The sequence below is a fragment of the Dama dama genome, chromosome 19, assembly GCF_033118175.1.
Source record: "Dama dama isolate Ldn47 chromosome 19, ASM3311817v1, whole genome shotgun sequence".
Classification (NCBI taxonomy): Eukaryota; Metazoa; Chordata; class Mammalia; order Artiodactyla; family Cervidae; genus Dama; species Dama dama.
The window spans coordinates 58,619,509-58,641,713 of NC_083699.1; the positions used below are offsets into that span (position 1 = coordinate 58,619,509).

The 22,205-nt window shown below is 33.8% G+C and overlaps 1 protein-coding gene across 12 annotated transcripts in view; it reads left to right on the plus strand.

Moving 5' to 3' along the window:
* Positions 1–22,205, plus strand: part of ZBTB20 (zinc finger and BTB domain containing 20) — an 846,735-nt gene that overhangs the window by 6,705 nt on the left and 817,825 nt on the right. For 7 of the 12 annotated variants that reach the window (XM_061167114.1, XM_061167131.1, XM_061167129.1 and 4 more), the window contains exon 3: positions 2,539–2,619. The exons of the other annotated variants lie outside the window; for them this stretch is intronic. The gene's annotated coding sequence lies outside the window, so the exon portion shown is untranslated. The remainder of the gene's footprint in view (positions 1–2,538; positions 2,620–22,205) is intronic. 12 annotated transcript variants of the gene reach the window in all.

Below are 22,205 nucleotides of genomic sequence, written 5' to 3' on the forward strand. Positions count from 1 at the left end.
TTTTAAATATAGTATAAATGTACAAGTTTAAGAGCCACAATATTAAGTACTGATAATCTTTTATAGTTGGTAACTATAATAAGTCTATTAGTTTACATAAATTTTTACCAGCTCACCTTCACTCAAGTAGATATATTGGTAATATAATTTATAAACATGATTCTTTGCATTTCACTCTGCATAAGTTGCTTAAGTGGAGAAAGGTAATAACAGAATGAATTATCTCAGAGTCATTTTCTAATTCTGTAAAATATATAGATAGATACATTTGAAGAAAGAAGATTAACTTGGTTTTTGTGCTATTTTAAAGCAAACCATAAATAAACTGAGTAATGAGGGGCCATCTCTGTATAGACCTTATAAAACTGGTAATTCTTAACTGCTGCATTTGATCTTTGATTCTACATTGTACCCGCCCAGGGACAGATTTACACAGGAAGGACAGTGAGATAGACAAAGGAAGTTGACTCTATTTTGATGAAGAATAGTGGGACGAATTTGTGTTAGAAAAGCCTGCAACTATTGTACTGTCATATACAGAAACAAATTGCAAACAATTTTTGAGTACCTACTTGTAGGCATTTATTTAATGGTGACCTTAAAGTTTTCATTTAGAATTTCATTCTCAGTTTCTTTTTGATTGACTCATACTCCTTTGGCTGGTCTGAGTGTTAGTGAGAGGATCAAAACCTTCAAACCATTTACCTGTTCACAAATGGAAGCAGCTATCTGGAGAAAGCTATATAATCCTTGGTTCATCTCCCTCTCATACACCTATCCGTTAACTTGATATTCTTGGTACTGCTCTTAACATTTTATAAATTACCTTATAGACAGAATATACAATAAACTCAACAATGTATTAGGCAATGCTAAGCTATCTGGGGGGCTTCCCCAGTAGCTCAACAGTAAAGAATCCACCTACAATGCAGGAGACACAGGAGATGTGGGTTCAGTCCTGGGTTGGGAAGATCTCTTGGAGGAGGGTATGGCAGCCCACTCCAGTATTCTTGCCTGGAGAATCCCCTGGACAGATAGGAGCCTGGTGGGGCTACATAGGGTTGCAAAGAGTCAGACACAACTGAAACGAATGAACACCCAACTATTTGGGAGAAATGAAAAAAATTTACCATAGTGCAGAAAAGGTGCTATGAGTACTTCAATGCATGCAAGTAAGGGAGAAAAAGGAGATATTTAGAAAGGAGGCTTATTTTAGAATAGAAGCTAACTGAAACCCAGTCCGTGTATTGATGGATTAATGTAGACCCTTTCCTAACGGCACTGGTATGAAAGATACTAGCAAGCTTATTGATTGTAAGCATAGTGAGAAGAAAACAAAATACATTCTGTTCTTCTACTAAACAATGATAACAATAACAACTACAGTAGCCAACATTTATGAGCACTTACTCTGTACCAGACATTGGTTACATCTGCATTTTTTGAGAGAGATACTGTTATTATGTCCTTTTTAAAGATAAACTAAAGCTCAGGAAGATTAGGTGACTTCTTAAAAGTCACAGAGCTAGAACATAACAGCTGAAAATGCAAACTCAAGTCCAGCTCCAGAAAATCTAAGGTCTTAATCACCCCTCGTCATGCCCCTTCTGGGACCATATTCACTGAATACCCGCCCTGATTAGTACTGATAATTTTATTTCAAGAGAGACGTAGTGGATTTGGAGAAGGTTCCAGAGAAGGGCACAATGTAAAAGAGCTGTAAATGGGAGGAAAGTTTGCTGTGCTAAAGTTTGTTTTTAAAATTTAACTTTTCAGTCTAGAAGTATAGATCCTGAGAGCGAGTTTGTCTGAAGGTTTTAACAGTGGATGGACCGGGTGGCTGCTGCCTGATTTGTTTGGATGCAGCATTGGAGCTGGGTAACATATTAAAGCAGATGGAAGAAAAACATGAATAGAAGCAGGTCAAAGGACGCATTAGATACTGGGAATACTGGGAAGGCAGAGGTCAAACAGGAGACCTAACTCGAACAGGTTGAGGAACCAAGAACTGGGATCATACAGAAAAATAAAAAGGGTGAGGCAGAATAGAAACAGAATATATTGAAAACTATATATAAACTGACTATATATAAGTCAGTAGGATTTATCGTACTGCCTTTGGAAGGCATCAATGTTTTTGCTGTTTGAACCCCTGTATTTGTTTCGGAACCAACAACTGGTTTACATAGGGGCCACCTAGAGTTTGGGATACAAAGGCTGCTATGGTTTTGGAACAAAAAGCATGATCATCAATACTAACTTAAAATTAGCCAGTAAATTTAGATGCATTACCAAGAAATGCAATTTAGCACAAAAGCCTATATGGTAAAATCTGAGAATAGCTGTCATTTATTGAGTACCTACCATGTGCCACTCAATTCTGAAGTCACTATTTCTGAAGGGCATTTATAGTACATGTTTTTGTCTGCTGTCCAGTTTTTAAATATGAGAAAACACCTGTTAGCTTTGCTGAGGATTTGATGAGTAAAACAAATTAAATTATAGCCTAATTTTGTTTCATTTCATTTTGTAATTTAGCTTATGATGTCTCCTCATATTCATGGAGCCTGGCTCTAGCAGACTTAAGGTGGAATAGAGTCTAGACTCCTCTAAGTAACAGTAAGTTTTCCTTCATTTGTTGCTATACCAAAAGAAAGGTTCAATTTTTTTGATAGGATGAATGCATTTCTATTGGAATAATAGGTTCAGATGATCAGTGCAGGCAAAGTTAGTATATGTGAGTCTGGATTATATATATGATTGCCTGCATGAGTTAATGAAAAGGGAATTGTATAAGCTTTTAAAGTGATTTTTTTTATTTAAAATAATTTTAATGACATCAAACCAAATATAGATAGGTATACCTGAATGCATACTCATACCCTTTTTCTACAAGGTACTGGAGACTTCAAAAGTTTTTAAGAGGCAATATTCATTGTTGAGCTATATTACATATATATGATGGGGCAGACTCAATAAATAATGGAAGAGCTACACTATCACTTATGTGTCTTTAGTTTTCCTTATGACAATATCTCTGATATTTTCTTCAGACTCTCATTTCTAGTGCATTAAGAAATATACTACAATATACATTTGTATGTTTCTAATACAATATACTGTGAAGTTAGAAAGATAATCAACATTCAGTTTATGTGTGACATCTTTCCCTGTCAAGTTTATTGTCATTGGTTCTCTTTTGTTCTTATTCTTTTGACATCCTGTAGTACCTAGTCTTTTTAACAACTGTGTTGTTTGCATCTTACTTTCCCTTTATATATCTGACCCTTAGAGAAATAGCTTTGAAAATTCAGCCTCTCAGTAATCTTTCTTCTAGCAAAGGTTTGAGAACAAGGCAATGTTATGATAAAGGGGTGATTTGAGCTGAAAAATGAACAGGATTCCAGACCTTTCTGATTCAGGTATTTCAGCAGTTGTTATAAAGTGAATTGCCAGAGTATATAAAACCCCAAAATAAATGGTTGGTCTTTTTTTGTAATTTCATGTTATGTATACCTCTGTTTCTATTATTTGTGTAATGATCAATTTTATTATGCAGAATTGGATGCATCCATTCTTTGACATTCATCACCTGAAAAGATAGCATTCAGATTTATACTACACTGAACTGCAGATCCTTAAGGGCAGTACCATATTTTATTAATCCGTGAAGCCTTATTGCTTAGCACAGTCCCTGACACACTGGAGGATTCAATGTTGATTAGACTCTTTTCGTAACTTTCCTGAAAGATTACTTTGATCCTTGCTTACCAGGCTATCATTCCTTATTTTCTGTTGACTGGTTCAAATTTAGCATTGTTCCAGTTGTTATCACCTAATACAGGCTTTCTCTGTACTTTTCTAAGACCCAAATATTTTTACACATGTTCATGATTTTCTATCCTTTTAGATACTTAATGAAATTCTGTCATGGCAGAAGTTCCAATAAAAAATTGTATTTACTGTGATTCAGAAAAGAAATAGATATGGCCCATCAATGGTAAAGCAAATCTACTACAATCAATTCAGGATATTGTATTGAATAGAGTACACAGAATTACATTACCTAGTGATTCAAGGATGAAATCCAAATTTCATATCCTATATGATTCCTATCTGGATAGTAGAACAAACAGTCCAGAGTATTTTTTTTTTTTTTTTTTGCACTTAATAGATTGTAATGAGATTTTTAGCATTTTATATGAGCTTCCTAATTCTTAAAAAACATAAGTTCATAAAATTTCACACAGTTATAAAACAGAGCTTTAGATTATTTTCCCTTATTGTGTTTAGAAGTCTAGTCCAGCGAAACACTTTAATGTTCTTGATATATCCTTAGCTCTTCTAGAAAGCTAAAAAGGTGATTGGGCTATGAACAATATGGAGGGTAGTGTCATGTAAGTCGCTGTGTAGGATGGATGTTTAATTCCTATATAACAACTGACCTGCTTTGTCATGTTTATAAGACTTGCTAGTTAAACAGTGGGAAACTTAACATGACTGGCCAAAGTTGTAGTTTGTCTTTCTGCTAACTGAAACAGCAGCCCATTGATTTGAAGTTGTTTCCAAAACAAAAGATAATTATGTCCTAGAATAATTAAAACTGGGATTTCATTAAAGTGTACTTCAAGTGATTAATAGCTGTAGTGTTTTTTTGGAATTTGTACCTAAAGAACATAAAGAGAGCTTATTGCCATTTTTATATATTCAAGAGTATACTTTGTGAGGGAAGTATTGATTCTTGGGAATCATTATAACAAAGTCCCAGATAACTCCAGATTCATATGTGCCCCCCACCCCCCGCCATCAATATTTTTAAAATTAAGGATTCAATAAACAACTTGACCTACGTATGACAGTCTTCTCCTTCACTTCCAATTCCTGACTTTCAGTATCAAATTGCTACTGAGATTTGTGAACAATCGCCATGACACCTGGGACAGAGAAAAACTGCTTTGAAGGTTTTCATCCTTCAGCTGGGCAAGCAACTAGAGAACAGTACTGGAGTTCAGGGATAAAGATCAGAAAACTGTAGACACTGTAACCAAGAGTTTGGGCTTCAGAGATCTGTGAACCACTATGAGAAAAGGTTAATTTTTGCCTGTTTTATATATCCAAGTCTCTCCAGCTAGCTAAAAAGTCAAAGTAGCTGAGTGCACTGGCTGAGTTTTCTCTGTCCCCGAGGCTGAAAGAAAATTCAAAATAAGGCAACGGTGATCTACCTCCTCATGACCTGGCAAGGAATTGGTAGACTGTCTACATTTCTTTTCTCCAAGTGTTAACACTTGTGCCATTTAGGATACTCCAACAGCCAGACCAGAGCTCCAGTGAGATATCAATAAAAAATAACAATCCTTTTTAAAAGAAGCTAATAGTAAGGGAGAGAGGAAGATCAGGCAGGAAAATTAAGAGTATATACTCTAAGCAACTAGTAATGTTGGCAAAAATAAATGAAACCCGAATTTTGAAATAGAGTAAGTGCACTTAAGCAAATACAAATACAGAACAAAGAAGAATTTCAGATACTAAGACAAACATATCTCAGTTGAGTAACTCGGTGGAAAAATCAGAAGAGAACGTGATCACTGTTGAAATGTGAATCAGTGAACCAAGTATGAGATATCAAAGTACATAGCACAAAAATAAAACATGATCAAAATCTTGATGAGACTCCAAGGATGAGTCTTGGAGGATAGTTTAGAAATCAAAGTGTGAATAGTAGGAATTACAGAGGGAGAAATAAGAACAGAAAGAGGAGAGGTATAATTAAATAATAGAAGAAAATTTCTTTGTGTTTCAGAAATATCAGAGTCTGTAAACTGAAAGGGTTTATTGATTTATGGTCTTGATTGATAGATAAGGCACACTTTGGCATGTCCTGATAAAGGTTCTGAACTCTAAAAATTGAAACATAAACTCCCAAGTAGAAAGAACAAGTTTCTCCTATACAGGGGTAAAATATTAAAGTATCATAGAACTTTGTATCTCTAACACAAGAAGCAAGAAGATAGTGGAATGACATTAACGGACTGCAAAAGGAAAATGACTACAGGCCAAGAATTTCAGTGGCCAGAAAGTTGTCATTTGCTAGTCAAGGTGAAAGAAATACATTTAGGAAAAACCAAAAACTTAGAACATATGATTATTATTCGTTAAGACCTGAGGATAAATTATAAGCAAACAACAAATGAACCAGGGCATAGATTTCCAAATGAAAAGCAAAAGAAATAATGATGAATAATGAACATTTACTTATAATTGTGTGAGTGTGTGTTGTGTATATAATTTAATTTAAAAGATAAAGATAGATGGTTTGTTGTTGTTGCTCAGTCACCCAGTTGTGTTTAACTCTGACCCCATAGACTGCAGCACACCAGGCTTCCTCGTCCCTCACCATCTCCCAGAGTTTGCCCAAGTTCATGTCCTTTGCATCAGTGAGGCCATCCAGCCATCTCACCTGCTGACACCCTCTTCTCCCTCAATCTTTCCCAGCATCAGGGACTTTTCCAGTGAGCTGGCAGTTGTATCAGGTGACCCAAGTACTGAGCTTCAGCATCAGTCCTTCCAGTGAATATTCAGGGTTGATCTCCCTTAAGATTGATTGGCTTGATCTCCTTGCTCTCCAAATGACTTTCAGGAGTCTTCTCCAGCACCACAGTTCAAAGACATCAGTTCTTTGGCATTCTGCCTTTACGATGCAGCTCTCACAACCATACGTGACCACTGGGAAGAACCTAGCCTTGACTATACAGACCTTTGTTGGCAGAGTATTGTCTCTGCATTTCGACACACTGTCTAGGTTTGTCATAGCTTTCCTGCCAAGAAGCAATTGTCTTCTGATTTCATGGCTGCAGTCACAATCTGCAGTAATTTTAGAGCCCAAGAAGAGAAAATCTGTCACTACTTCCATCTTTCCCCCTTTTATTTGCCATGAAGTAATGGGGCTGGAAGCCATAATCTTAGTTTTTTTTTAGTATTTTAAGCCAGCTTTTTCTCTCTCCTCTTTCACTCTCATCAAGGGGCTCTTTAGTTCCTGTTCGCTTTCTGCCATTAGAGTGGTATCATCTGCACATCTGAGCTTGTTGATGTTTCTCTCACCTGTCTTGATTCCAGCTTGTAACTCATCCAGCCCAGCATTTCTCATAATGTGCTCAGTGTATAGTTTAAATAAAAAGGATGACAACAGACAGCCCTATCATATACCTCAATTCTGAACCAATCAGTTGTTCATAGATGGTTCTAACAGTTGCTTCTTGACCCACATTAGATTTCTCAGGAGGTAAGTAAGAAGGTCTGGTATTCCCATATCTTTAAGAGCTTTCCACAGTTTGTTATGATCCACACAGGCAAAGGCTTTAGTGTAGTTGATGAAACAGAGGTAGATGTTTTTCAGAAATTCCTTTGCTTTCTCCATGATCGAATATGCCAGCGAATGTTGGCAATTTGATCTGTTTCCTCTGCTTTTTTTAAACCTAGGTTGAACTTCAGGAAGTTCTTTGTTTTCATAATGCTGAAGCCTAGCTTGTAAGCTTTTAAGCATGACCTTACTAGCAAGGGAAATGAGTGCAGTTGTCTGATGGTTACCCTTCTTGAGAGTTACTAGATAATAGTAATAAAATAGACAATTTCAGATTTTTGAAATAAGCATCATATTTATATAAAGAAAAATTTTAATGTATTAAACTGATCAAAAGTTAGTTGATGGAGGGAGTAAACAAGAGAAATGTAAAAGAGGGTGAAAATGAGTGGTAGGAGATAAGAAGAAAGGAGAAAATGAAGAAGGAGAAAAGCGAGTATATCCTAAACATGTTATTAATTTAGGAGAAAGAGCTGGGGGATAGAACTCTTCCTTAGAGTAGAGAAAGGGAAGATTAGCATGATAGAACATCCTTTAGAACTTTCCTAGCAGCAAGGAAAAAAGAATGCAGAGCCGCTTGTTTAAACAAAAAAAAAATACTGAAAATGGAAATAAGAGAACAATAATGTAGGATAAGAAATAAATATAATTGGAAGATATAAAACTAAGCACATTATTATATTTAATGTAATGGACTGAATTCTTCCATTGAAAAAGATATTAGATTGAATTTAAAAAAATAAGCCACTCAGATTTTATTACAAGAATACCTATGTCAAAATTATAAAGAAATGTTGTTTGTAAAGTGGTGAACATAAAAAAATCACAAATTCAAACAAAAGGAAAATAGGAAAATGTAAGTTGACAGCATTGTTATCAAAAGGGGCACTGTAATGATAAAAGGCATAGTTCATGAAGAAAATAACCACAGAAGTTTGTATACAGCACGTTTATTTACAGTAGATAAATATGTACAGTAAAAACTATCAGAAAGATCTAGACAGCTCTGTTAAACATCTGTGAACAACGATTAAGAGAAATGGAAAAATATAACTTTGAAACAATATATTTATAGAATATGATATTCTTTAAATATTTTTAAATATCTCTGTGCTTGGCAACAAAGAAAACTATAAATTTTAGAAAGCAGAGATTTTGCAAGCACATCCTCTGATTATGTTAGGATAATTAGAATTTTAGAAGTTTATTTAAGAAGTGACAAAATTATTATTTCGAAATTAAAGAAAACACCCCTGTAGAACTCTTGGATAAAGAAGAAATCATTTGGAAAACAGTGAAAAGAAGAATATGTAGAAACCTGTTGAAAACAGCTGAAGAGGTTGTCAGAAGAGAGTTGACAGCCTTAAATGCCTTCGTTATTAAGAAAGCTGGAAAATAAAGGATTATGTAGTAACTTTAAGAAAGTAGAATAAACACTAATATAAGAGAATAAAAGAAAATTAATTTTTTAAATATGAAATTAATGAAATGCCAAACAAAATGTAATAAAAATCAATTTTTAAAGCTGGCTCTTTGATAAAACTAATACAATATGTAATCTCCTTGTGAAGATGAAAAAGCAAAAAAAAAAAAAGAAATGAACCAATAATTATACTCTGAAGTGGAAGAGAATTGAAAGCATATGTTCACATAAAACTTGTACACAATGTTCATAGCAGTGTTATTCATTATAGTGGAAAAGTGGAAGAAGCTCAACTCTCTATCAACTGATAAATGGATAAACAAAAATGTGAAAGTGAAATTTGCTCAGTCATGTCCGACTCTTTACGACTCCATGGAATTCTCTAGCCAAAATACTGAAGTGGATAGTCTTTTCCTTCGGCAAGAGATCTTCCCAACCCAGGGATTGAATCCAGGTCTCCCTCATTGCAGGCGGATTCTTTACCAGCTGAGCCAGGCTTCCCTTGGGTATATGTATACAATAGAGTGGTATATGTATACACTAGAGTAGTAGTTAGCCATAAAAAGAAATGACGTATTGGTACACGCTACAACATGGATACAACATAAAAACACTGCTAAATGAAAGATGTCAGACACAGAAGTCCACATATTGTATGAGTTCATTTATATGAAATTTCTGAAATAAGCAAATGGTGCTAGTGGTAAAGAACCTGCTTGCCAATGCAGGACACGTAGGAGACATGGGTTCTATCCCTGGGTCGGGAAGATCCCCTAGAAGAGGGCATGGCAACCCACTCTAGTATTCTTGCCTGGAGAATTGCTTGAACAGAGAAGCCTGGTGGGCTATAGTCCATAGGGTCACAAAGAGACACAACTGAAGCAACTGAGCATGCAGTATGTTCAAAATCCCATTTACGCTTTTTAATAAAATTAAGTACATTTGGCTATCCATGTATGAAGATATTAAAATGTTTAAAAGTATTATGACTACTTGTGGTGGTAATGATTTTATATTTCTGAGTATTGGCACCAAGGGTTTTTTTTTTTTTTTCTTTACATTTGTAGTTTATTTAATTTTGTGTCACATGCTACTAGAATTTTCTACATGTTCTGAAAAATCTTTAGATAATTGTCTAGCATTTTAGACCAGATAGACTTAATGATTTGTACTTTGATATCAAATCAAATTACATAGATCATTCCATGTCAGGGCTGATAACGTAGCTGATATCCCTTGGTAAAAGTTAGGTGATGTGTTTCACTTTGTTCAGTGTTTATTTTCTTTAGTTGGTACCTTCTGTGTCATTTGTTAAATATTTCTAATATTACCCCTTCATTTCACAAATTTGTTATAACAACAGTTATGCATGAATGGAAGACTTGACTATAGAAGTTGACTGATAAATACTTGCTGATTTATGTAATAGATTTTAGGTACAATATGATTTTAATAAGGTAATAAAATATCAAAATGAAAGCATTTAAGGGTGTTTAAAAATAAAAAGAAGTTAGCATATAATATGATTTCAGACAAATCATTTGACTCCTATGTCTCAGAATCTTAATCTTTACAATAGTGTATTTTCACCACCTACTTTACACAGTCTTTGAGGTTCAAGTGAAGTAGTAAATATATACTTTGAAAAACAGCATTAATTGTGCAAAGAATGATGATGATGAAAATCTGAAAGTGGCCAGTTTTTACACTTAATGAATACACACACACACACACATATATTGGAGAAGGAAATGGCAATCTACTCCAGTATTCTTGCCTGGAGAATCCCATGGGCAGAGGAGCCTGACTAGCTACAGTCCATGGGGTCGCAAGATTTGGATGCGTCTTAGTGACTAAACCACCACCACCACCATATAAATATTTGCATATTTGATTTTAGGCCTCTTGACATATCCATAATAGTATGCATACTGATGAAGCTATCAAAGCTTCAAACAACAGTGGGATCTATGGAAGGTGTGAATACATTTAATTGCTCGAAGTTTAAGATGAGTCTCCAGAATTTCTTTATTTTGCTGGTTATTAAGGGAAATTCTTTATTTAGGTATATGTCCTGATGTCCTCTTTTTAGTATAGAGATGTTCGTGTTTTGTGGGAAGTCTGGGCCTTCATCACATCTGGACTTGATAATAATGTTGCACTGTGTTTTGACTTAATAAATAGCCTTGGACAGCTAAACACAGCTGTGTAATATGTTGTTATATTTCATTAGAAACTCTCCCCTTGTAATTTATAGCTGCATTTAACAGTGCCTATAGCATGGATACTTTAAATAGTAAAAGCTTTATCATCTTTTAGTAACCAGACACAAGTTGTGCCATTGGCTAATTTTGGGTGTGCGTGCAACTGTCAGGAAATACTTATATTATGATTTGTGGTTGAAAATAATGCTACAAAAGAGTAAAACCATTTACATTATTGAAGAAACAGGTATAATCTTAATACTAGAGAAACTATACTGTGCTATACTATTAAGAATACTTAGATTCTGTTTTGGAAAAAATGGAGTGGATGGACTTGTTTCTCTAAATCTAAATAAATTATACTTGACACTTTCCAAGAATACATTCTCATTTAAAATTTTTCTTGCCCCAGTAATTTTTCCATAAATATTCTTGCTATTTTGCTAGTCTAATTTCCTTCAGTTTCTCTGCTATTCTTCCAGTAGTGGAAAGTGTTAGTCACTCAGTCATGTCTGATTCTTTGCAACTCCATGTGTAGCCCACCAGGCTCCTCTGTCCATGGAATTTTCCAGGTAAGAATACTGGAGTGGGTAGCCATTCGCTTCTCCAGGGGATCTTCCCAACCTAGGGATTGAGCTTGGGTCTCTTGCATTGCACACAGATTCTTTACTGTCTGAGTCACCAGGAAAGCCCCTCCAGTAGTGGAGACAATATTATAAGAAAGTTGACAAGATAGATCCTAAAAGAGATATCAATCTTTCTCTGCATTTCTTTAAATAGACTTTATTCAACGTCAGTGGTAGAAACTACCTGAATTAGTCTTTTTGATATTCCCTGTTTTACTTAATGAAGTCATTCTAATCATTATATTTGTACTTTCTATTGGAAAAAAGTGAAAGTCACTGAGTCGTGTCCGACTCTTTGCAATTCCATGGTCTGTAGCTTGCCAGGCTCCTCTGTCCATGGAATTCTGCAGACCAGAATACTGGAGTGGGTAGCCAGTCCCGTCTGCAGGGGATCTTCCCAACCCAGGGATTGAACCTGGTTCTCCTGCATTGCAGGCGAATTCTTGACTGACTGAGCCACCAGGGAAGCCCATACTTTCTATTTGTGTTTTGATTATCTTATCAAATATGAAGTTAACAGTAATTGTAATGAATATATTTTTATTATATCTCTTCGCTTTTGTCTAGCAATGCTAGTGTTACTAGAGCAGAAGTTTTTAGAATACTTTGTATGCATACTTAGATGCATATGTCATTGTCAGTCATCTTTTAATTCTGTTCTTTTCTCTCTCCTTTCAAAAAATTTTCTTACCACCAATGATTATTCCCCCAAAAGCAAGTTTGATAGGAAGTTGCAAGGAAGTCTTCAAGTAATCAGTTGATCTCGGCTCAAGAAACAAAGTGATTATCCCTTAATTCCTTTTTTTAAATTAAATTTTTTATTGGAGTATAGTTGATTTACAATGTTGTGTTAGTTTCTGCTATACAGAAAATTGAGTCAGTTATACATGTATCTACTCTTTCTTAGATTCTATTCCCATATAGTCATTATAGAGTATTGAATATTATCCTTAATTCTTAATATTCTTTCAGTTTCTTCTTCTCAGGAAAGAAGTTTCTTTCACTTCTAAGTAAATCCTGAATACAAGTTCTTTATATGTTCTAGATACTAATTCTATTTCTTCTGCTACCTCATAGCTTATCCTTTCATTTCCTATAGGATATTCCAGTGAATAGAAAATATGTCATCATACTTAGCAATATTTTCTTTTATGGTTAGTGCTTTTTCTTTCTTTTGCTAAATCATACTCTGAAGTTGATTTTTGTATATTCTATATGGATCAAAGGTTAGGTTTCTTTCTAAATGGATACAAAATTTTACAGCTTTGTTTAATGTTCTGGCCTTTCCCAGTGATTTGCGTTGCAAGAGTCCATAGAAGTGAAGGTCTGTTTATAAACTTTCTTTTCTGTGATCTTGATAGATTTGACCATCCCTGTGCTCACACATTTTCTTAATTTCTGGAACTTTATAATATGTTCTTTTGTGTGGTAGGGAGAATTCATCTTTTTAGTTCTAGCGTTCCTTAAATGTCAGACTCCCTCTACCCAACTAAAATTTAATTTAGAAGCTATATGCTTCATTCTTTATGTATACAACCTAGTTATCAATGCATAATTTTTTAAATATCTTCAAGTTTATCCAAAGCATTTCTTACAGTAATGCTTATTTTGGCTTGCAGTTTGTTGATAAAGCCAGCCTATGAAACTTAAAAGCAAAAAACAATAAAATACAATGCCAATCTTATAGTATTCAAGCTAATTCAACTTGAATACCACTCCAAATTCAGTTATTTATTTTAGGATTCCAAGTTGATATCATAATTTCTTAATTTAAGGAAATAAAAATGTATACTACTCACTTAAAATTGCTTTTGGGAGTATTTTTGTGTCTAAATATAAGTTACCCCATGGAATCGCACCCATTTTAGCTGTCTTTAATATCGCCAAATGCCAGACAGTGTTTAAATATTTAGCATTTTTTAGCTCATGGGTTCCTTGCAACTCCATGAGATAGTTAATATTGTTAATCTCCACTTTACAAATGAGTAAACAAAGGCTAAAAGATGTTAAGCAGCTTGGTAGTTCACTATTAGCGATTCAGATGGTAAGTCCAGGTAGTTCTAAGGAGTGTTTCCTTGTGAAAACTTCATTGAGCTATCCTTCAACATAACTAATTTTATGATGATTAAATACCTCAGCCTTCTTTTGTTTTGCCTTAGCACCAACTATTTTTATTCAGGAGAATCAGTTAAACATTAACATCAAAGTCATCTTGAGAGATAATAGAAGATATATGTATATGTGTGTGTGTGTGTATATATGTATATATACATATATGTGTGTATATATATATATATAAAATATATACATATATATATTGCAAACATATATAAGCTTGAAAAAGTATGTAAAATTGTCTTAGAAATGAAAGAATGGATGTATAGTTACTGGTTTTGAGTAATAGGTTGATTGTGTATGTGACGTGGCATCGGATCTCAGGTCACATTTAGCTTTGGCTAGTGGAACCTCCCTCATTCATTTGCCTTTTCCCTTCTCAGATGTCCAGAGCTTGTATAGTGGTATATTTGTCAGGACTGACAAGTATTCTGCTTACTGTTTCTAGTAAAGACTCACTCTTGACAATTTAATCTGCCTACATTCTTAATCCTTTGTTTTCTTGAATGCTTCTTTTGTTTTCTCTTCTGTGTCTATTTTGATTTTTAAAGTAAAAATATACAATAAGATAGGTAAATAGTATGTTTTACTAATAAGTCACATATTGAAATATATTCAACTATTAATGTGCTATTCTTGGTATAAGTATTTGTTAAATTATGTGATATGTAGATGTTAAGAAAAGAGTTTTCTGTGGGATGGAATGAAAATAGGTGCTCACAAAAATATTAAGAGGTTGTGACAGAGAGCTGATATATGAGACTCCTAATTTTTGTACTGTGTGCTGACCAGATATCTTAAGGGGACATGGATTTAAAGAAAGTAGAGGAAAGACTCCTCACTGACCTGGAGTGGCTGCAGTAGGGAGAAGTGTATGATGGCACAGCACACAGAAGTAGCCTGTGACCAAGAAACAAGTTAGAACTTTATGGAAAATCAGGTATGTTTTCCACAGTGATTGGAATTTTGAGATAAATTGCTCAGCCCTGACCTTTTAATTGATATGGTTTTGCCTCAAGAGTGGGTGTTCAATATTGGAAATCAGTGTGTAGAGAAGGCAGAATTTAGAAGTTGTAGTTGGAAAGTGATCTAGCTTTGTGAATGTAGGCTAGTGAAAAGCTGATTGCAAGCAGGGGATGGGCACTGAGATACTTACAAGGTATAGAAATATATTACTCAGACTGTATAGCAATTGGAGGAATGTGTGGTCAGAAAAAGCAAAGAGTAGATCAATGTATGAATGATCTTTATAGACAACTGTTTATTGAAAAAGCAGGCACTTAGACATGGAACAGCAGGGCACATAAAGGCATTACAGAATTGTGATACCTTTTGAATGAATTAAAATCTGTGGAAACCCAAGGATATCCCCAGAGATATAGGATTGTACATAGATGTAATTTAACTTAATTTACATGCAACATAGGAAGGAATATGTTTAAGGCAATTTTTCTAAATTTAAGAGAAAATGGAGAGCAAGAGATACCAAAATGCTAACATTTTGTAATTAATATAGAAGAAAGAATGCATCTCTGTTCACTGGATTTGTAATTTAAAGTCAATCAGAAGGATGTAAATTTGAGAAAAAGAATGTTTATTTGATATTTAGATTTGTGCTTTAAAACTTAGGCTGTGCCTTGCTAGTTATTTCATTTTAACTCTTCTTTCCCCATCATCTCTGATCTCTACCTGCTAATTTTTGCCTTTTGTTTCATGATGAAAACTGAGACAGTTAAGCATGACATTGTTCACATAATCTTTTCAATGAAGATGTTTTAGATATGCTTATATTTGCTGCATAACCAGCTTCTAATGGTCTCAACCTTCAACAGTTAGACAGGAAATTTAGGCGAGATTTTTATTCTCCAATGTCTAGAAAACTTTATTAAGATTACAAAAAAGATCACTGAACTTGCCAAAGTCACTTTATATTCTAATTTAAAATTTCAAAATTTAAAAATGGGAATGCTGTCTCAAGCACAGAAAGAGACTTAATGGGAAATAGAATGTTTTATTATAAAAACTTTGAGCTTTCACAATAAACTGAGACTTGGTGACACTGAAATTTTGCAAATAGTACAGATTGTTATTTCTATAGATATTTATTAGATATGTGAATTCAAACATGATGAAATTAATCTTTATGTTCCTCAAAGATAAGCCCATCTTTAGAAACTATAATCTCAATGAACCTTTATAATCTTTCTTGCCCTATACTTCTTTGTGTCAAACTAAAAAGTTGGAAACTAATTCTTTAAAATACCCTCCTTCCTCATAGACAATAGTTTCATTGATTGTCAAATAACATAGCTAAGCTATCCCACTAACATATTTTCACTGTTATCATCTTTGCCTCTTGTATTTATTTGCCTTACAGTCTGGAATCTTTCTGGTTCAAGTCTCAATGAATAGCAGACTGAAAATATTGCTTCCATCCTTTGTTTTTCCTTTCCCCAAAGATGGTTCTGTTCTTCATCTTAAATTAGTTCAGTCACTACAAGAGAAAAAAAAAAAAAAATGCAAGCAGTAGGTAAAATATGAAAGGTAAAATGTGAATTATTAGAAGTTCTAATGGGTAATTATTCTATTACCCATTAGAATGGGTAAAAGAGAATTCATTCATTATATACTATTTTTGTGTGATTCAAATTTTTTATAATAAAAAAGTTTTTAAGTGCAATCAGAATAATAAAAATTAAATAAACTCAACCAACTGATAGGTTTGTTACCTAGTTTTAAGTAGACATCAATTCAGGGAATTTCAGGGCACAGACTGTAAAATTGACCTTATCTCAACAGATTATAATTTTATGTTTTAATTTTATGTTTTAATGTGGTCAGTCCAGGCTTTAAAGTTACTTTGTATTACTATGTTAAAGGCAAAAGCTCAGGTCTGAAACTACAGAGAAGCCTGTCATCACTTCCCATTAATTTTGAAGTCTCATTTACTTTTAAATCTCATTAATTTACTTATAAATCTCATTAAATCTCTTTATTTTCTAGTTAAAGCTGTTCTTAAATTGTGCCTATTCTATGCCATAACAGATAAGATACTTGAGTCTGACTGAAAGATTTTCCATTTTGTTATCAATACTTTTTTCTTTTTTTTTTCCTTCAGTGTACTAAGTTATTGCCTTAAGGCAAACAAGTTTTATTGTGTCAGTGTGTCATAGTAGAAAGAGCATTGGATTAGGAGTCATGCTTTCCCATAGACTAGCTTTATGACTCTGGACATTTAATTTACTCCTTAAAAGTTTCTACTCTTAAATCCTCTTTAATTTCCCATTTGAGAATTTTTAACCATTCAAAGCTATATATCTTTTAAAAATGCCTTTCCTGAGTTAAGGTACTAGGGTACTCTGTATTTTGCCCCCATCTGACCTAAATGCATCCGGACAGTATCATCCCCTTCAAGTCTTAACTTTTAGGTTTGCATTCCTAAAACAACTCCTCTTGACTTTTTTTGTTGACTTTTTTTCAAATAGATATTATTTTTTATAATAGTTTTAGATTTATAGAAAAATTGAGGACATAGTATGCAAAGTTCTCATGTATCTCACACCCATTTTTCCTTATTATAAATATTTTATATTACTGTGGCACATTGCCACAATTAATGAACCAGTATTAATTTGTTATTAACTAAAGTACATGGTTTATTCAGATTTCCTTAGTTTTTTCTGTTCCAGAATCCCATCCAGGATACCACATTACATTTAAAGACTATTTTTAGAAAAAGTTTTACTAGGCTCAGTTGCTCAGGCCTGTCCGAATCTTTGTGACCAACCACTTGGACTACAGCCTGCCAGGCTCCTTTGTTCATGGAATTTTCCAGGCAAAAATACTAGAGTGGTTGCCATTTCCTCCTCCAGGGATCTAATCCCTATCCAGGGATCTAACCTTCATCTCCTATGTCTCCCACATTGAGAGATGGATTCTTTACCACAGGCCACCTAGGAATCCCAGAGCAGTTTTAGGTTTGTGATAAAATTGAAAGTACAGAGATTTCCCACGTACTCCTCCCTCATATATGCATAGACTTCCCCATTACCAACATTACTCACCAGAATAGTACACTTTTTACTAAAGTTTAACCTACATTAGCCTGGAGAAGGAAATGGCAGCCCACTCTAGTATCCTTGCCTGGAGAATTCCATGGACAGAGGAGCCTGGCAGGCTACAGTCCGTGGGGTCGCCAAGAATCGGAAACGACTGAGATACTATCACTCACTCACTCAACCTACATTAGAGGTTGACATTTAGGTAAACTAGAAATTAGCACAAAACCACAAACTAAGATTTATTAAATGTTTCATGTGTGTCTGAGCTTATTGAGGGTTTAACATTTGAGGGTTTATATTCCAGGTGGTGGAATATTCCAGGTGTCTTCTAGGGTAGAAGACATAAAAGACGCCGATTAGATTTCTGTGTTGGGAAGATCCCCTAGAGGAGGGCACGGAAACCCACTCCAATATTCTTTCCTGGGAGAATCCCATGAAGAGAGGAGCCTGACAGGCTGTGGTCTGTAGGGTCACAAAGCGTCAGACTTGACTGAAGCAACTTAGCACCCGTGCATGCACACTCCAGAAATAGTCTACTGGATTTAAATCTTGGTTCCAGTTTTCTAGTTGTGGGACAGTGGACCTTATGTTTCTCATCTCATAAATGCTAGTTGTTACCAACACTTGGATTACTGTATTTAATCAGCACAAAAGCCCTTGTACTGTAGGTACTTTATTTCCTCATTTTAAAGATGAAGACAAAAGATTTAATGATATTAAAGGAATTGTCTGAAGTAGTAGGGCCAAGATTTGAACTTAAGCAGTCTGAATTTAGAACCCATACACCTTTAACTTTTATGCTTTATTTTCTCCTAATTAGTAAGAAACAGATACAAAAGAAACGAAGGGCTCAAAGAAATGACTTTTTAAATATGATCCTGAGAGTCTTGTGGTTATTTAAGTTCTTAATCAGCTATTCTTTTGGAATTGGTTCAATGAAATGGTCACTTTTTTTTTTTTTTTTGGTCACCTTGTTTTAATAGACCACCCAATACTTTAGACATACCTATTTTCCAATATTACTTTTTATGAAAAGTAATTATTTTATTAATATATTTTTATAACTATGAAAATAATGTATATGTGGTATAGAAAGTATTGAAAATGCAGAAAAGTATTTAAAAACAAAGTGTAGATTCCAGTGCTCACAGAGAACTGCTTTTTTTAGGATTATGTGTACTTTTTATTTAAAAATTTTTTCTAAGTTTTATTGAAATATGATCAATAAATAAAAATTGAATATATTTAGCTTGTACAGCATGATTTTTTTGAACGTATACAATGTGATAATTTAATCTATACATTGTGAAATGATTATCATAATCCAGTTAATTAACACATCTATCACCTCACATAGTTAGTTTTTCTTTTCCTTTGTGGTGAGAACACTGAAGATTTACTCTCTTAGCAAATTGCAAGTATACAATACAGTATTATAATCAGCATGCTGTACATAACTATAATCAGCTTACTGTACATAGATCTCCAACACTTATTTTATCTTGTAATATCATTTGGGAAGATAAATAGAAAACTTAGGGTTTACTGAGGAGTATAAAATTACACTCCAAATTTTATTTGAAAGTCAAGCTCCACCTTAAATGACCATACTAGCAATTACAAGTTTTTATATGAGTATATCTTTGTTAATTATTTTTTTTTTAATAAAAAGCCATTTTCTAGGAATGTATTACAGAAATATTTTGCTTCACCAACCAAATTCTCAGATCCTAGAACCACTAGTAATAATAATGTGAATATGCCCTTTGTATTCATATGTATTTCACTTTGGGCATATGTAAATAGTTTAATAATGTTTATTATCATTAGATATATCATTTTCTTAGTATAAAACATTCTGTTTGTTAGTTGTAGCTAGGATTTTTTTTTTAGAGACTGGGGAAGCAGGCTTTATAGAATGGTAGGTGAAAGTTCAATGTTTTAAGTTACTTCTTGCAAGATCTTGTGCAAATTATTTACTCTCTCTAGAGCTTAGTTTATTTCTGTGAAAAATTAGTATAATGTCCAATTACTTCATAGTGTGGCAGGGAGGGTTAAATTTAGTAATTATGTGAAGAAAGTTTTTAAGCTGTTACATGACAGGCAAAATATAAATTGTGGATGTGAATCATTACTAGTTTGAAGATATTCATAATACACAAAAAATAAGGACATCTGGTTTAGGAATAAAAGGAGAAAATATATTATCATTTAATGAATACTATGGGTCAGACACTTTGTATCTATTTTCATTGACTACATATGCCCCATTATTCCTAATGAGGAAATGAAATCATGGAAAATAAGACACTTGGTTTTCACAACTAGTAAATGTGGACACTTGATGCAAATTCAGGTTTATTTGACTTTAAAGCCCATGTTGTTTTTTTTTCCGCTAAAGCACTCTACTTCCCGCACACCTAGAGATGAAATGTACCATCCATGAATAATTGAGAATAAGGTGAAAAACTAATCTTTCAAGTTCTCATTAAGATACAATAATGCTTTATAGTTATTATTCCTCCTTTTACTTTCTCTAAATATTTCAAAATGATTTGCTTTTTTTTAATCAGCACTGTGAGTTGAACAGAAAACTGTGAAATTTCAGGTATAATTAAGTAACTAAATATTATATATCACCAGCTAGGTTATCTCAGATCACTTATCTGAAGCATCACAAAGAACATTAATGGTTTATAATGCATTTAACAAATGAGTATTTTATAAAGAAATCAAAATTCTTAATTTTGGTGAAGCAAATGTTATTATATTTCATAATACATTTCAATTGATATTATATAATATCTAGGCCATCATGATTTCAAATTCATTGATGAGAATTGCCTACTTTATGCACAAAATATCCTGATGGAAACCAATATTTAAATATTTCTTATTCTCTGGAGAGGGTCTGAGAAAAGGTGAGTTCCCTGTATTAACAGTTTGAGTAATCAAAGTGATGTGGGTTACACGCATGGGTTAAGAAAAGGGAAGAGATCACACTTAACGTTCAAGTCAGCTTTTCATAGTGTAACTTATTTTGTGGGAAACACTGGGTTGACCAAAAAGTTCACTCAGGTTTTTCCATAACACCTTACTGAAAATTTATATATATTTTTATTTTTTAAAAAATCAAAGAAATTAAAGTTTACTAATATGTAGATTGTTGCTGACAATGTCAAAGTATCATTTACACACATTGTAAGTTATATAAAGCGTCCTGAGGTGGGGGCCGGGCATTGATTTGCTTTAAGATTTGGAGGTATTGAATTTTATCTGTGCCTTGTGATGGGTCTTGGATTACATTGTCCAGTGTTAAATAGATAAACTCTCACAAAACAAACCAACTCTGGGAAAAGATAGCAGAATAAAGATAAATACTAATAAGCACATTTCAGCAAGAATATCTCTAATGCATTGTATGAATCTTTTGTTGGCTATATTACAAAATTTCTTAAAACGATGATTTAATCATATTTGACACTAAGTCAACCAAAAATAGGGCATCCCTGGTAGCTCAGCTGGTAAAGAATCTGCCTGCAATGCAGGATACCTGGGTTCCATCCTTGGGTTGAGAAGATCCTCTGGAGGAGGGCATGGCAACCCACTCCAGTATTCTTGCCTGGAGAATCGCCATGGACAGAGGACCCTGGCAGGCTACAGTCCATTGGGTCACAAAAAGTTGGACATGACTGAGTGACTAAACACAGCACAGCACAACCAAAAATAATGGTCAAGAGGTCTATTTGAAATTTGGACTTATATTCACTATCACTAAGGGGTGCATCTCACCCTGAGTCTATGGCATGCCTTGAGAAAAATGACTGAAATAATGCATGAAAAATATGACAGCAAGCAATATCACATTTATTTGTCAGCAAATGGTATTAGAAGATACATAGAAAACATTGAAGATTTGAAGAAATAAGTATCTGAATAAATTATATAGTATGAAAGGTTCACTGTATAGGTACATGGAAATATCACTATTTCTAGCATTTCAGCCAATGATATTTGATAGGCTCAATTTCAATAATATGAAGGACTATGATTTATGAATCACTAAAAGGATTACTGGAAAAGATACTTGCCAAGCATCAAAATACCCTCTAATTAAAAAATGCATTCTGAAAAAAACTATGTTAACATAGTTTTGTAGTGTTGGAGTGGTCGGTGTGGTTGGAATGGAAAAAGATTTCTGGATAAGATTACAGAGCAACTTCCACACCTGAAATTCATCTGCTTGTCACATATAAGTGAGCTATTTTAGCAGATCAATTAAAATGAAAGGATGCACAAGTGCTGTAGGGTGTCATTGATGCGATTTTTTTTTTTAAACAAAATCTTTAAAATGTAGTAGAAACAGAATAGAAATTCTGTAGTAGAAATAGAATAGAATAGAATTCTGTAGTAGAAAAC